This window comes from Apodemus sylvaticus, chromosome 3 (assembly GCF_947179515.1).
Source record: "Apodemus sylvaticus chromosome 3, mApoSyl1.1, whole genome shotgun sequence".
Classification (NCBI taxonomy): domain Eukaryota; kingdom Metazoa; phylum Chordata; class Mammalia; order Rodentia; family Muridae; genus Apodemus; species Apodemus sylvaticus.
Genome location: NC_067474.1, coordinates 102,670,766 through 102,684,196, shown reverse-complemented (window position 1 = coordinate 102,684,196; position 13,431 = coordinate 102,670,766).

Genomic DNA, 13,431 nt, shown 5'->3' with positions numbered 1-13,431 from the left:
GGGAGCCAAGGACTATCAAAAAGTCATACTATGCAACAAACCTCACACAGATTTACTGGGGTGAGACACAGAATCATGGCTGCCTCTGAACTGGAAGACGGCAGCGGGTTAGGCTGACGGGCAGGCTTTTGTAGGGTCTTCAGAGCATGCACAGTGAACTAGTGGAAAAGTACACTGTGCTGGAAGTATTGCTTGGTCATTAATGCTGAGTCACTAGGCCTGGGGGTTCCAAGTTTCAGGTTTTGGGACAGGCCACAGGTAGACTTGTTATCCTGCAATAACTGAAATGGTGTGTGACAGAAATCTAACCAAGCAGGCAACATCCAACACCCAAGACAAAGGCACCTTCCTTACACACAGTCATTGTACTACAGAAAGTAGCAGAATCCTGTCTGAGGACATTTGTGTATTTCGGTGACAATTTTCATCATTGCTTTTTAAAAAATCATATTTGCTGTTTACCATTTTAATTATTTTTCATATGCACTTTTAACACTTAAACTTTTATGTTTAGTTAAGAGCGCTGGCTGTTCCTTCAGGCATCCCTGCTAGATTCCCAGCACCCACATGGTGACTGACAACAGTCTCTAACTCCAGTTGCAGAGTTACCAATGCCTTCTTGTGGCCTCTGTGGGCACCAGGCTTGTGTGTGTGTGTGTGCGTGTGCGTGTGCGTGTGCGTGTGTGTGTGTGTGTGTGTGTGTGTAGTGCATAGTCATACATGTAGGCAAAATACCCATATACATAAAGTTTAAAAAACATTTTTGATGGGAATTTTAATTTTTTTCTCATGTAGTGGTTAATTTATTTTAAAGTAAGTAGGATACATTACATTTCTTTTCTTAGCAATAATGATTTGCTGTTCTAGATGGTTAATTCAGAAAGGAGTTTTACTTTACGTTCTCATGCATAACAACATTTAGGATTTTATTTTTGATCAAGTTAAATTGATCCAGGAAATCTGCATATATTTATGTTTTAAATGAACTTACTAAAATAAGTAGATAAATACAAGGTTACTAATATACAATTGCATGAAATATAGTTGGATCTAAAAGTCCATATTTGTACAAGTAACAGTTTGTAATCCCACAGCGCCTGCAGTGTCACAATATCAAATATTGGGTGTAGGCCTGGGGGTATTGACAGAAGACACAGACTCAGGTCATTCAGTAAGGAGAATGTCAAAGCTTTATTGAGGGACCAGCAATATATACTAGAGGCCAGGAAAAACAACAGGAAAAAACAATTATAGCCATAGGTCAGGCACCTATGGGTGTGGGAAGTTCCTACCACATCAGGCAGGAAAACAGGAATCAAGCTAAGTCATTTGCTTTCAAGAAACCTGTGTAAACAGTTCAGCTGGGGGCATGGAGCTAAGCTCACCGATGCCCAACATGTCCCCCTTTTTATTTTATAAAAAGGAATAGCGTCTGTCTTAGGTCACGTTTTGTCCAACTTTTATTATTTGTCTTTGGGAATCTCTATCAGTCCCAGAACCCCTGTCTTAGGTTGGTGTGGACTATAAAGGAGTTGCCCGTCATAGAGTAACTATTTTTGATATAGGCTGAGCCAAATTTGAGCAGATATATTATCCTGTGTCAAAGACATAAGCACTTGTTTAGTTATTGCTATGGACTGATTTTGTTGTTTGTATATATGGTTTAGAAGGAACAATTCCAATGCTGCCGCACAAGCCAAAAGTCCTAGTACCAAAGACCTAGCCCGTTGTTTAATCAGGTGTGGAAGTAATGTCAAAGTTTCTCTTATGGCGATATAAAGTGACAGGGAGTCTTCCTTTATCATTTAGAGGCATAGGCACAATTTTAGGAATTTTTATAACCATAGTAGCATCTTTATACTCTCAGCAAATTGTCAATATACACAATTTGTTAGAACAATTTAATTTTTGGCTTTTTTCTCTTTATTAGAGACTTTTTAAACTATAGAAAAGAATGGGGCTAAAACATATGGTTTAGTATTCAAGGAAACATTGGAAAGCAGAAGACAGGAACCAAAAAATGAAGTTTTATCTAACTAACTACTATTATTCTTTTTAATAAAACATAAACCATTTTTAATTAATAACTTGTCATTTGGATAATAATTTCAATTTTGTCTAAAGGCTTGTGATGTAATAGGCCAAGCATCAATATTCTGTCATGACCAATTTGATAGCTGGCTGAAACAAGGAGCAAATGTTTCATCAGGTTTTTAAGACATTTTTTAAAAAATATTTTTATGATTTCATTTAATAATATTTTATCAATACACCAATAGCTTTAGAGTAGGATGTTAAAACTTTACTTGGAAATGAAAAAGGGTGGCTCTACATTAATGATCCCTTTGCCAAGGAATGGCTGTGAATATATAACATAAATAATTGATTACAGTAGCCTTCTCTACTATCAGTAAAGTTATTTGTCTTTTGTTAGTTAATTTGTATCCACCGTGAGAACAGAGGTTTAAGTCCTCCTGTGGTAAGCTTAGAGCAATGTCTTAGCCAATAAATGTTTTATAATTATCAGGATATAAAGCAAAAAACAACCTTCTGAATCAATAATTATTTTGTATGGAGTAAGCAGGCCAGATTTTAATACCTTCATAAGTTTTCTATAGCCTTATTTACCTTTTATAGAGCTTTGTTTTTTGTTTGTTTTTGTTTTTGTTTTTGTTTTAAGACAGGGTTTCTCTGTATAGTTCTGGCTGTCCTGGAACTCACTATGTAGACCAGGCTGGCCTCAATCTCAGAAATCTGCCTGCTTCTGCCTCCCAAGTGCTGGGATTAAAGGCATGCGCCACCACTGCCCGGCTTTTTGTTTTGTTTTTTGTTTGTTTTCCTTTTATAGAACTTAAGTTTGAACTGTATTTTGAACCATACCTGTTTTTGGCCTGGAACTTCCTAGGTGGGAATTGCAAGATAAAAACAGTGCCTCACAAGCCTCTACTGAGGCAGCTCTGAGCTTTGTATTTATTCAGATGTAAATTATTCAAGGCCAGGCCCAATACCCACCTGTCCTGTACAGCAGTAGCCTGTAACCAGACCCCATTGTATGAGGGTCAAATAACAAAAGGAATCTGTAATTAGAGGGTTCTCACAAAAATTTTACTAGTTGTTTTTAGTAGTCTTATCTATACATTTTTGAAACAGTTTAAAAGGAGCCTGTTTGATACCAAATAAATTCCCACTGAGATCTCCTTTTTAATCTCGGGTATTAAATTGTGCTTTTATCACTGTATCTAATAAATCTTGTGAAAAGTGGCAACAAGCCTATGCTGGCCACAGCTGTTTTTAACTTTTATCATTTTTTGAAATTATTTTAATTATAAAATATAGGTTAAGAGTCGTGAGCCTTCAATCAGACTGCAAACTGCAGTCAATGGTAAATTGGTAGTTGTTAACCGTAATTCTTAACTTTCTCTTGCAATATTAGAGCATAACTATAACTTTGGAAAGCAAAACCCAATTTTAAATGATCTATTTTCTTTAAAATTAATGGCAAACACATTACTTTCACATTATAAAGTTTGTCTGCAAATTCTTATGTTTGAATGCATGAGAGTACTACTTATAATATCTCATTAAAGAGACATTGTTTTAAATCTTATCCCTTATAAGTCTAATTTTTAGAATAAAAATTATAGAAAATATTATGCCAATTTAGAAGTCTCTTTAGAGGCCTGTTTCTCCTGAGTTGGGTCATGCCATGTGTTGTTGTTTAAGATACTCTAAATTAACTTTTTGTTATCAATTAATAATTTTTAATCATGCCCAATACCCTATAGTCAAGATACGTAAAATGTATTTATACCTTTAAGACCAATCAGAAACAAAAATGAAGCTACTATATAAATCTTATGAATTGAAACCAAACAATTTTTTTTCTAGCTGTAATTTCAAGAGAAAAAGTACTTTGTACCTAATAATCACAATTGTAGAAATTTCCGTAGGAGAAATAACAATCAACCTACTTTCCCTGGAGTTGAGAACCTGCTGGTCCTTTTAAAACCAGCTTTTCTCTAGCTGTGCTTGACTCCTAGCTAAATGCAAGGCAGCTTAAATCAGCCTCTGCTGTGTTAACTGAGACTGGATCAAGAGATGGACCACCAGCAGATAAAGTTTTTATCAATTTTTCTTTTTAACATGAAATATAGAACAACAATCATTCAAACAATGAAACAAGGACAGACACAAATTGAAACATGGACAAATTGGTGCACCAAAGACAAACAATACATAGAGAGGGAAGAGCACTTGTAACCAGTACTAAGAATATCTCCAGTAGGGTCCATAGAGGAAACAAGACGTTTGTTTCCCTTGTCCCTAGGAGAGTTTTGAAATCCATTTTCCTTCTCTCTCTTTTTCTCTCATGTTTCTAAAATCTTAGTAATCTTACTTTATTTCATTGATTACATAGCCAACTTGAAAGTCAGTTTATGTGGTAATTATCATGGTATTTGTCATGTATTTTGGCCACTCTATATAATAAACACTTTACCTATCTGGAAATTTTCTCATAAATAGGTACTACCCAGGTCTTACCCTGATTAGCTTTTGAGATCAGATCAGATCTGGTGCATTCAAACCTTATACAAAATTGTATAACTTTTAATCTTATAAATATTGGTTTGTATAGTAGGGACAGATTATCCATTATTATATCTGTCCTCCTTGGGCTTCAGGGTTGACACTTGGTTCCAGCTGATGGTGGGGCCATTTGGGAAAATCATGGAATCTTTAGGTGTGGAGCCTAATGGGAAGAAGTGAGTCACTGGGGTTGGGTCTTGAGGCTTTGCAGTCTGTCTCCATGTCCTATTCTGTCTCTGCTTCCTGAGTGTGGATAAAATGTGACCAGCTATCTTCCTGCTCTTACTACTCTGCCTGCATCCCACAGTGGCTGACATGATGAACTCTGTCCTACTGGAAGTTAAAGCAAAAACCCCCTATGTTTCCCCTAAGTTGCTTTTTATCAGGGTAATTTATCACAGATAATAAAGGTACTGATTTTCCTTCAACCTCTGCTTCCCCACCCCCACATTTTGACCCAGCATTTATTTTAGACAGCAACAATTCTGGGTCAAAATTTTTGAAGGTAGGTTGGTGACCACCTCCCTCCACTGGGGGCCCTTTCTATCTATTGGAGGTCTCTTCAGGTTCCATCTCCCCACTGTTGGGCATTTGGGCTAAGGTCATCCCCACTGAGTCCTGGAAACCTCTCACAGCCCAGGTCTCTGGGACTTTCTAGAGGTTCCTCTTGCCCACCCCACCCCCACCCCCAGCCCCACCCTAATATTTCCATTCATTCTCCCTGCTCTCTGGCTTTCTCACCTGTCCCCCCATACCTGATCCTGCCCCCCTCTTTTCCCTTCCTCTCCCCTCTCCCATTCAGATCTCTCCATCCCTCCACCTCCCATTCCTCACTTGGGGCATTCCTTCTTGTTAAACTTCTTCCGATCTGTGGATTGTATCATGGGTACTCTTTTTTTTTTTTTTTTTTTTTTTGATTAATATGGTGAGTGCATACCATGCATGTCCTTTTGGATCTGGGTTACCTTACAAAGGAAGATATTTTCTAGTTCCATCCATTTGCCTGCAAAATTCATGGTGTCCTTGTTTGGAATTGCTAAATAGTATTTGATTGTGTAAACAAACCCCAATTTTCTATATTCATTATTCTGGATTGTTTCCACCTTCTGGCTATTACATACAAATAAGGCTGCTATGAACGTAGTGGAACATTTGTCCTTGTGATATGGTGGGACATCTTTTGGGTATATGCTCAGGAGTGGTATAGCTGGATTGTCAGGTAGAACTATTTCCAATTTTCTGAGGAACTACAAGGTTGATTTCCAGAGTAGTTGCACCAGTTTGTAATCCCACCAGCAATTGGGTTCCAACCCCTGACACTGTTACTGATGCCATGTTGTACTTGCAGACAGGAACCTAGCATGGCTATCCTCTGAGGGGTTCTAGCAGCAGCTGACTGAGACAGAGATACTTACAGCCAGCCATTGAGTGGAGGATGGAAGAGTTAGGGGAAGGATTGAAGAAACTGAAGGGTATGGCAACTCCATAGGAATACCAACAGGGTCAACTAAGCAGAACCCCTGGGAGCTCCCAGAGACTAAACCACAAACCAAAGTGCAAACACAGACTGGTCCAAGGTTCCAAGCACATATGTAGCAGAACCTTGTCTGGTCTCAGTGGGAGAGGAGGATGCATCTAATCCTGTAGAGACTTGATACTCTAGGGAAGAGGGATGTGGGGAGGGGTTGAAATAGGGATGGATGGGTGTGTGAGGGGTAGAGGAACCCTCTAAGAGGCAAAGGGGAGGAGGAATGGGTTGAAGAACTGTTGGAAGGGGGACTGAGAAGGAAGACAACATTTTGGAATGTAAATAAATGAAACAATTTAAATAAATAAAAAATAAAAGTACTGACATGTTATCTAATCCTGTCAGAAACTGCCAGGTTGGATTTGACTGTCCAGTAACAACAACAACAACAAAAAGATTTTGAAAGACTATCAGTTATACCAGTCAAATGGCAGATTCTTGGAGCACCAGTTGGACTAATTTTAATCTCAAGAATAACTCTAAAACATGCTTCAGTATGTTTTCCCGGTGGCTTAGCCTTGACTCTGTATGTATTTCTCCTGGTGGAGTCTATGAGATTCCAAATGATAAGATTTAGCCTTTTTTTTTTCATTTTTGAAGTTTACTTTGTATTATAGTTGGATAATAAAGCCTCAGCTATATTTACTTTAAAATTTGTTGAGCATAACATGCAGCATGTATTTTTAAAAGAATGGATATTTCCTACTTATTGCATAGAAAACATGACTTTTCAATGTTGCGGCTTGGGTCTAAGGACAGGCTAGGCAAGTGCTCTGTCACTGAACAATATCTCCACACCCCCCCCCCCAAACATACCATCTTAACCATGTTCAATTTAGCAGAGCTAGGTATTGTACACTTTTTGTGGGGTGTTCATCAGAAAAGGCTGCTCAGACGTGGGTTTCAGCTAATAGAGGACCAATATGGTCAGTCAATATGATCTCCAGCCACTGGGGACCATAATGGGTGTTTGGATCCCAGTATAGCCCCAAGCCTTTTTCAGGGTGAGCTTTAAAGTCCAAAAAATTCATTTCCTGGGTTTATACAGCTCAGTTAGGGAGAACAATTAGCCAGAAGCAAAACTACAGAACTGAAAAAGCAATGGTAGTACGTTTAGAGACTTTCCTCAAACTATGAGCTTTGATGCATTAGTTTTTTGTTTTAGTTTTGACAGGTGCTGCTGTCTGTGTGCTGAGATGTATGGCCTGAATGGTGCTTCTATCATGGAGTCAGTTGTCTCCTGGCCTGTTAAGGTCTGGAGCCCTGTTGTTACACACTGGTTGTACATTGTTGTGTGGTATTGTGTGAAGGTGATGTGTTGGGGAGTAAACGTGACAAGGGTGAACTCATGATGGCTAACTTAGGTTATCCTCTTGATTGAATTAAAGAATGACTAGATAATTATCGAGCCAAAATTTTGGTGTGTTTGTGATGGCATTTCCATAGATTAACTGAGAGGGGAAGACATCTAGATGTGGCTGGCACCGTCCTATGGGCTGGGTTTCTCAGTTGTATAAGGAAAGGTCATCTGATCATCAGAACTCAGCTCTGTTTCCTGATCCACCCAGGTGTGAGTAAGCAGCTTCATTAGACCTTCCCTATCTCGATGGAACATATCCTATGCCATGAGCCAAAACGAATCCTCTCTCAGCTGTTTCTTGCTGAAATTTGGTCACATCAATGAGAAATGTAATGAACATACTATGTTACAGCTCTTTCTCCAGAATGTCTTCATTCTCATGGAATATCAAACCCCATTTCTATCTCCTCAAAGCTTTGGCAACAACCATTCTATTCCTGTGTCTGCAAATCTGGCTATAATACTTCAGCTAGCTCATATAAGTGAAATAACGCAGTATTTTTTCTTCAAATGATGCTATTATAGTATGAGACCATCAAGATTTTAATCCATTGACTAGTACAAAGCCTTTATAATGTAGTTGTATCTGTAAACACCTTCACAATCACACCCAGAAGTGTGATTAACTAAACTATCCTGGGAATTTTGTTATTTAAACCAAGACTAACCATCACACCATCTTTTCAGATAAGATGAATTTTTATTCATGTGTCTGTGTGAGCGAGTGTCTACACACACACGAGAGCAGGTGTCTCTAGAGGTCAGAGGTCAGAAGAGGGTGTCAGATCCCTTGCAGGTGGAGTTACAGGAGGCTGTGAGCAACCTGATATGGGTTCTGGGAATCAAATCCTTAACCACTGAGGCATCACTTCAGCCCCATCTTACATGTTTTGTTTGTTTGTTTGTTTTCTTGCTTTAATTTTTACTTTTTCTCCTCTATCTACCAATCTTACATCCCTCTCCCCACCCTGAGCTAAGGACCAAATCCAGGGCCTTTCACTTGCTAGGCAAGTCCTCTACCACTGAGTTTAATCTACAATCCATTTGTGTGTGTGTGTGTGTGTTTGTGTGTTTGTGTGTGTGTGTATTAATTGAAATAGAAAATGTGGAATTATATTTCTCTCTTACCTCCCTTTTCTCTACCCAATCCCACCTGCTCTCAAGTTGATAGCCTCTTTTTCTTTCATTATAATTGTTACATACATTTATGTGATACATGATTTTGTATGCATAAGGATATATAATTACAACCTGTTGAGTCCATTTTTGTTGTTTGTGTGTAATACTTTCAGGGCACATGACTCTTCTGACAAACCAATAATAGGGCCCACTCTTGTGAGAGGGAGGCTAGTTCTCCACCCCTCAGCTGTCATTACTTGCCTGTAGTTCTTTATTTAGGGGTGGAACCTCTTGACAGCATTTCTTCCTTCCACAGTAACATGTCTGTTGATGTTGCCATTGTTCTGGTCTTGTTAGGAGAGACTGTTTCAGAGTAGACTTTCTGGCATTCTGGCTCTTATAATCTACATCATAGCTCCTGCATCTACGTCTCAGGGAACATTGTGAAAGAGGGGGTGGCAACTTAGGGTTATTATTGCTGTGATGAAACACAAAAGCAAATTGAGGAGGACAGGCTTTATGTAGCTTATACTTCCACATCATAATCTATCACTGAGGGAAGGTGGGGCAGGAACTCACATAAGGTAGGAATCTCGAGGCAGGAACTGATGCAAAGTCCACCTATGCTGGTTAGTTTTGTCAACTTGACCCAATCTATAGTCATCTAAAAGGGGAGAACCTCAACTAGGGATGTTATCTGCCTTCCTGGTTTCCCCTCCACAAACTCCATCTCCCCTCCCCTCCCCCCTGCTTCTATGAGAGAGCTCCCTCCCCCTCCCCTTACCCATTCACTCCCGACAACCTCACTGCCATAGCATTCCCTACACTGGGGCATTGAGCCTTCATGGGACCAAGGGCCTCTCCTCCCATTGAAGCCAGATAAGGCCATCCTCTGCTACATATGTAGCTGGAACCATGGGTCCCTCCATGTGTACTCTGTGGTTGGTGGTTTAGTCCCTGGGAGCTCTGGGGGTGGGGAGCTGTCTGGTTGGTTGACATTGTTGTTCTTCCTATGGGGTTGCAAACCCATTTAGCTCCTTCAGTCCTTTCTCTAACTCCTCCATTGGGGACCCTGTGCTCAGTCTGATGGTTGGCTGCAAGCATCCTCATCTGTATTGGTCAGGTTCTAGTAGAGCCTCTCAGGAGACTGTTATACCAGGCTCCTGTCAGCAAGCACTTCTTGGCATCAGCAGTAGTGTTTGGATTTGATGTACCCTAGGTAGGGCAATCTCTGGACGACCTTTCCTTTAGTCTCTGCTCCACTCTTTGTCCCCGCATTTCCTTTAGACAGGAATAATTCTGGGTTATTATTTTTGAGATGGGTGGGTGGCCCCATCCCTCAACTGGGGACTGTGCCTAACCATTGGATTTGGTCTCTACAAGTTCTCTCTACCCTTTGTTGGGTATTTCAGCTAATACTTAATTAATAGCTATTTAGATTATTTTTACTTTATTATTTGTTATTTCACTAGAAATACTCTCTCTATCCCAGATATTCACTCCTGTGCTGCTTAGTTTTATGTCAACTTGGTATAAACCAGAATCACCTGGGAGGAGGACTCATATTGAGAAATTGTCTCCACCAGATTGGCCTGTGGGCATGTCTGTGGAGCACTTTCTTTATTGTTCTCTCAAGTAGAAAGGCCCAGCCTATTGTGTGTACTGATCTCCCTGGGCAGCTGGGCCTGGGATGTGTAAGAAATGTAGCTGAGCCTGCTGTGGGAACAAGGCAGTAAGCATTGCTTCTGCATGGTCTCTGCTTCAGTTCCTGCTTGACTATCTCTCAAGAATGACTGAATTGTGAAAGTATAAATCAAATATAACCCCCCCCCCCCCCGCAAGTTGCATTTAGTCAGTGTTGTATCACAGCATCAGAAAACTAATACAACCCCTTGTCATTTCAGAGGTTGCTTTTCACTCTGTTGATTATGTCTTTTGATTCTCAGAAGTATATATGTATATGTTTATATGATGTATACATATGTATATATGTTAATATGTCTATATGTGTATATATACATATATGTATATATGTGTCTACACACACACACACACACACACACACACACACACATATATATATATATATATATATATATATATATATATATATATACACATGTATTCTTTGAAAATGTCATAGATGAGCTTGGCAGTGGTAGCATGCACCTTTAATCCCAGCTCTTGGAAGGCAGGGGCAGTCAGATCTCTGAGTTCAAGGCCAGTTTGGTCTACAGATTGAGTTCCAGAACAGCTAGGGCTACACAGAGAAACACTGTCTCAAAACAAAACAAAACTACAAAATAAACAAAAGAAAGAAAGAAAGAAAGAAAGAAAGAAAGAAAGAAAGAAAGAAAGAAAGAAAGAAAGAAAATGTCACAGATAAATAAAACGCATTAGTTATACCCACGCCCTAATCCCTCCAGCTCCCCTCACTCCCTAATATGTTGCTCTCCCAGGTTCATGTGCTCTTTCCTTTTTTCCATCCCTTGAGTCCAACTAGTGCTGTGATACATGCATGGGTATGAGGCCATCCACTGGGGCAAGGACAACCTGCCAGTGGCTGTCCCTCACAGAAAAGTGAATCTCCCAGCAGCATTCAGTAGTCAAAAGCTCCTCAGATAGGGTTGAGGCCTCAGTAGCTTCTGTTGCCTTTATGCGGCATTTTTTCTTTTACTCCCTGAGCCATGTACAAGTAATCCCAGTTAGTGAGTCCATGCATGTAACAGCCTGAAGAATCTGTCTTCATGCCTAGAACATAGAATCTCACAGCACTCCTCCTCACCCTCTGGCTCCTATACTCTTTCTACTCTCTCCTTTAATGTTCTAAGCCTTGTGGGTGTGTGGTGTTGATGCAAAGAAGTTCAGTTTGATATAATTTTTTAAATTATTTATTATATGTAAGTACACTGTAGCTATCTTCAGACATACCAGAAAAGTGCATTAAATCCTATTACAGATGGTTGCTAGCCACCATGTGGTTGCTGGGAATTGAACTCAGGACCTCTGGAAGAACAGTCAGTGCTCTTAACTGCTGAGCCATCTTTCCAGTCCCATTTGTATATTCTTTAATTTATTACAAAAGTCTTATGTCAAGGCATTTAGCAATCACATTGGTAGGTTCATCAGTGGGCAGGTCACAGGAAGCAGGGAATCTCTGCTATAGGTTTCAGGCACTGTCTGATAACATCTATAACATTTCAATTGTCCAGTCATGACATTCTGAACAGTTAACTGGTTGACAAATATTCAACATGGATGTGACTTTTGTATGGTACAAATTGAACAGTACATTTAAGGATCATATTTTTCCTGTTGTTAATTTTAAATTGGCTGAATTTTATGCTGCTTTATAATTAAATGATTATCTTCACCAGTGTTCTTTAACGGAGGCTGGGGTGAGTTACTTTCTAGGCCACTGACTTTCTACCTGAGGATTTTCTTTTTTAAGAATGTCTTATGAGGAGGCTCTGTAAGCAATAAAATCTCCACTATTACATGAAAATATCTTTAATTCTCGCAAGGCAGATTTGCTGAATATAGGGATTTTAACTAACAATCTCTTTCTGAACACATTATCCTATTGTTGTCTGGCCTTTATTATGTCAAAAAGAACATGAGGGTTTACTCTAAATATAATCAAACACAGCTCAGAAATATGGGCACATGTTGCTGAAAATATCATGTATGTTCTGAGTATTGAAAATCTCTCTCTCTCTCTCTCTCTCTGTGTGTGTGTGTGTGTGTGTGTGTGTGTGTGTGTGTGTGTGTGACATAGATGTCCTATTTAGGGCCAAACCCTCCAGTGTCTTATTCGCTACACACTGACCTGTTGTGATTCTTTGCTAACTGTCACCTACTGCAAGAAGTTTCTCTGATGAGAGCTAGGAGATGCTCTAAACTATAGGTATAATAGTAAGTTTAATTAATAATTTGTCCACTAAACAATAATAGTAAGGTCTCTCTAGGGCCTAGAAATTGACTATCCACAGGTTCATGGCCCTGACAATGGTACTGTAATGCCAGAGAAATGTTAGTGGTCCCCCCAAAAGTAGACAGGAGTCAATCTGATGCAACTCACAGCAGGGTCTTTATTCTATTTGAGCTAGCTTCGGGCCACCCTTCACTGCCATCATGCAGGATGGTTTTGGTGGTGGGGGAGCCCAGAATATCTATCAGGGCAAGGCTTTATAGTAAGCAGCAAGCAGGGAGTACATGTGCAAGTATCTAATTGGAAAGTTATTTTTAACATAATTGGCTGGTGCTGCGAATCATATCATAAACTTAATTTCTGCTCTCCTCTACACTGGTGGTGGCTAGGCAAGGGGTAGGCTTGTAACCTGGGGTACAGGTCTGTTGGAGTAATTACCTGGAGACACTGGTCTTGTTTAGGATGTAACCTGGAAATGCTTGTCTTGTTGGGGATTAGCCTAGAGACTGGAGCTAGGCTCGGGTTTTGTTGGGGGGGCAACTAGGAAACTGATGCTAGGTACCAGCCTGTTAGTTTACTTGAGTTCAAACTTAGGTCAGGTTCTCTAAAATGGACTTAGTCTGAACTTAAAAGATTTGGTATCTCATCACTTGGTTTGGTTTTGTCTTGTGGAATAGGCATTAAATTCAGTCATAATGTGGGTTGCTAGCTGCTCCTATGTTTGTGCCACAAGTCTTTGCCAGGCCAGGCATTATCATAGCTAGCAGGGTTCATGGCTGGATAAGATTGGTGATTAGTTTCCTCCTCTGGTAGTGTGCAGAGTCCTTCCTGACCTTTGAAAGCTAGCCACCAGAGGTGACTCTTCTAGGTCAGTCAGCACCAGATTGATTTTTCTGTTGTTTATGA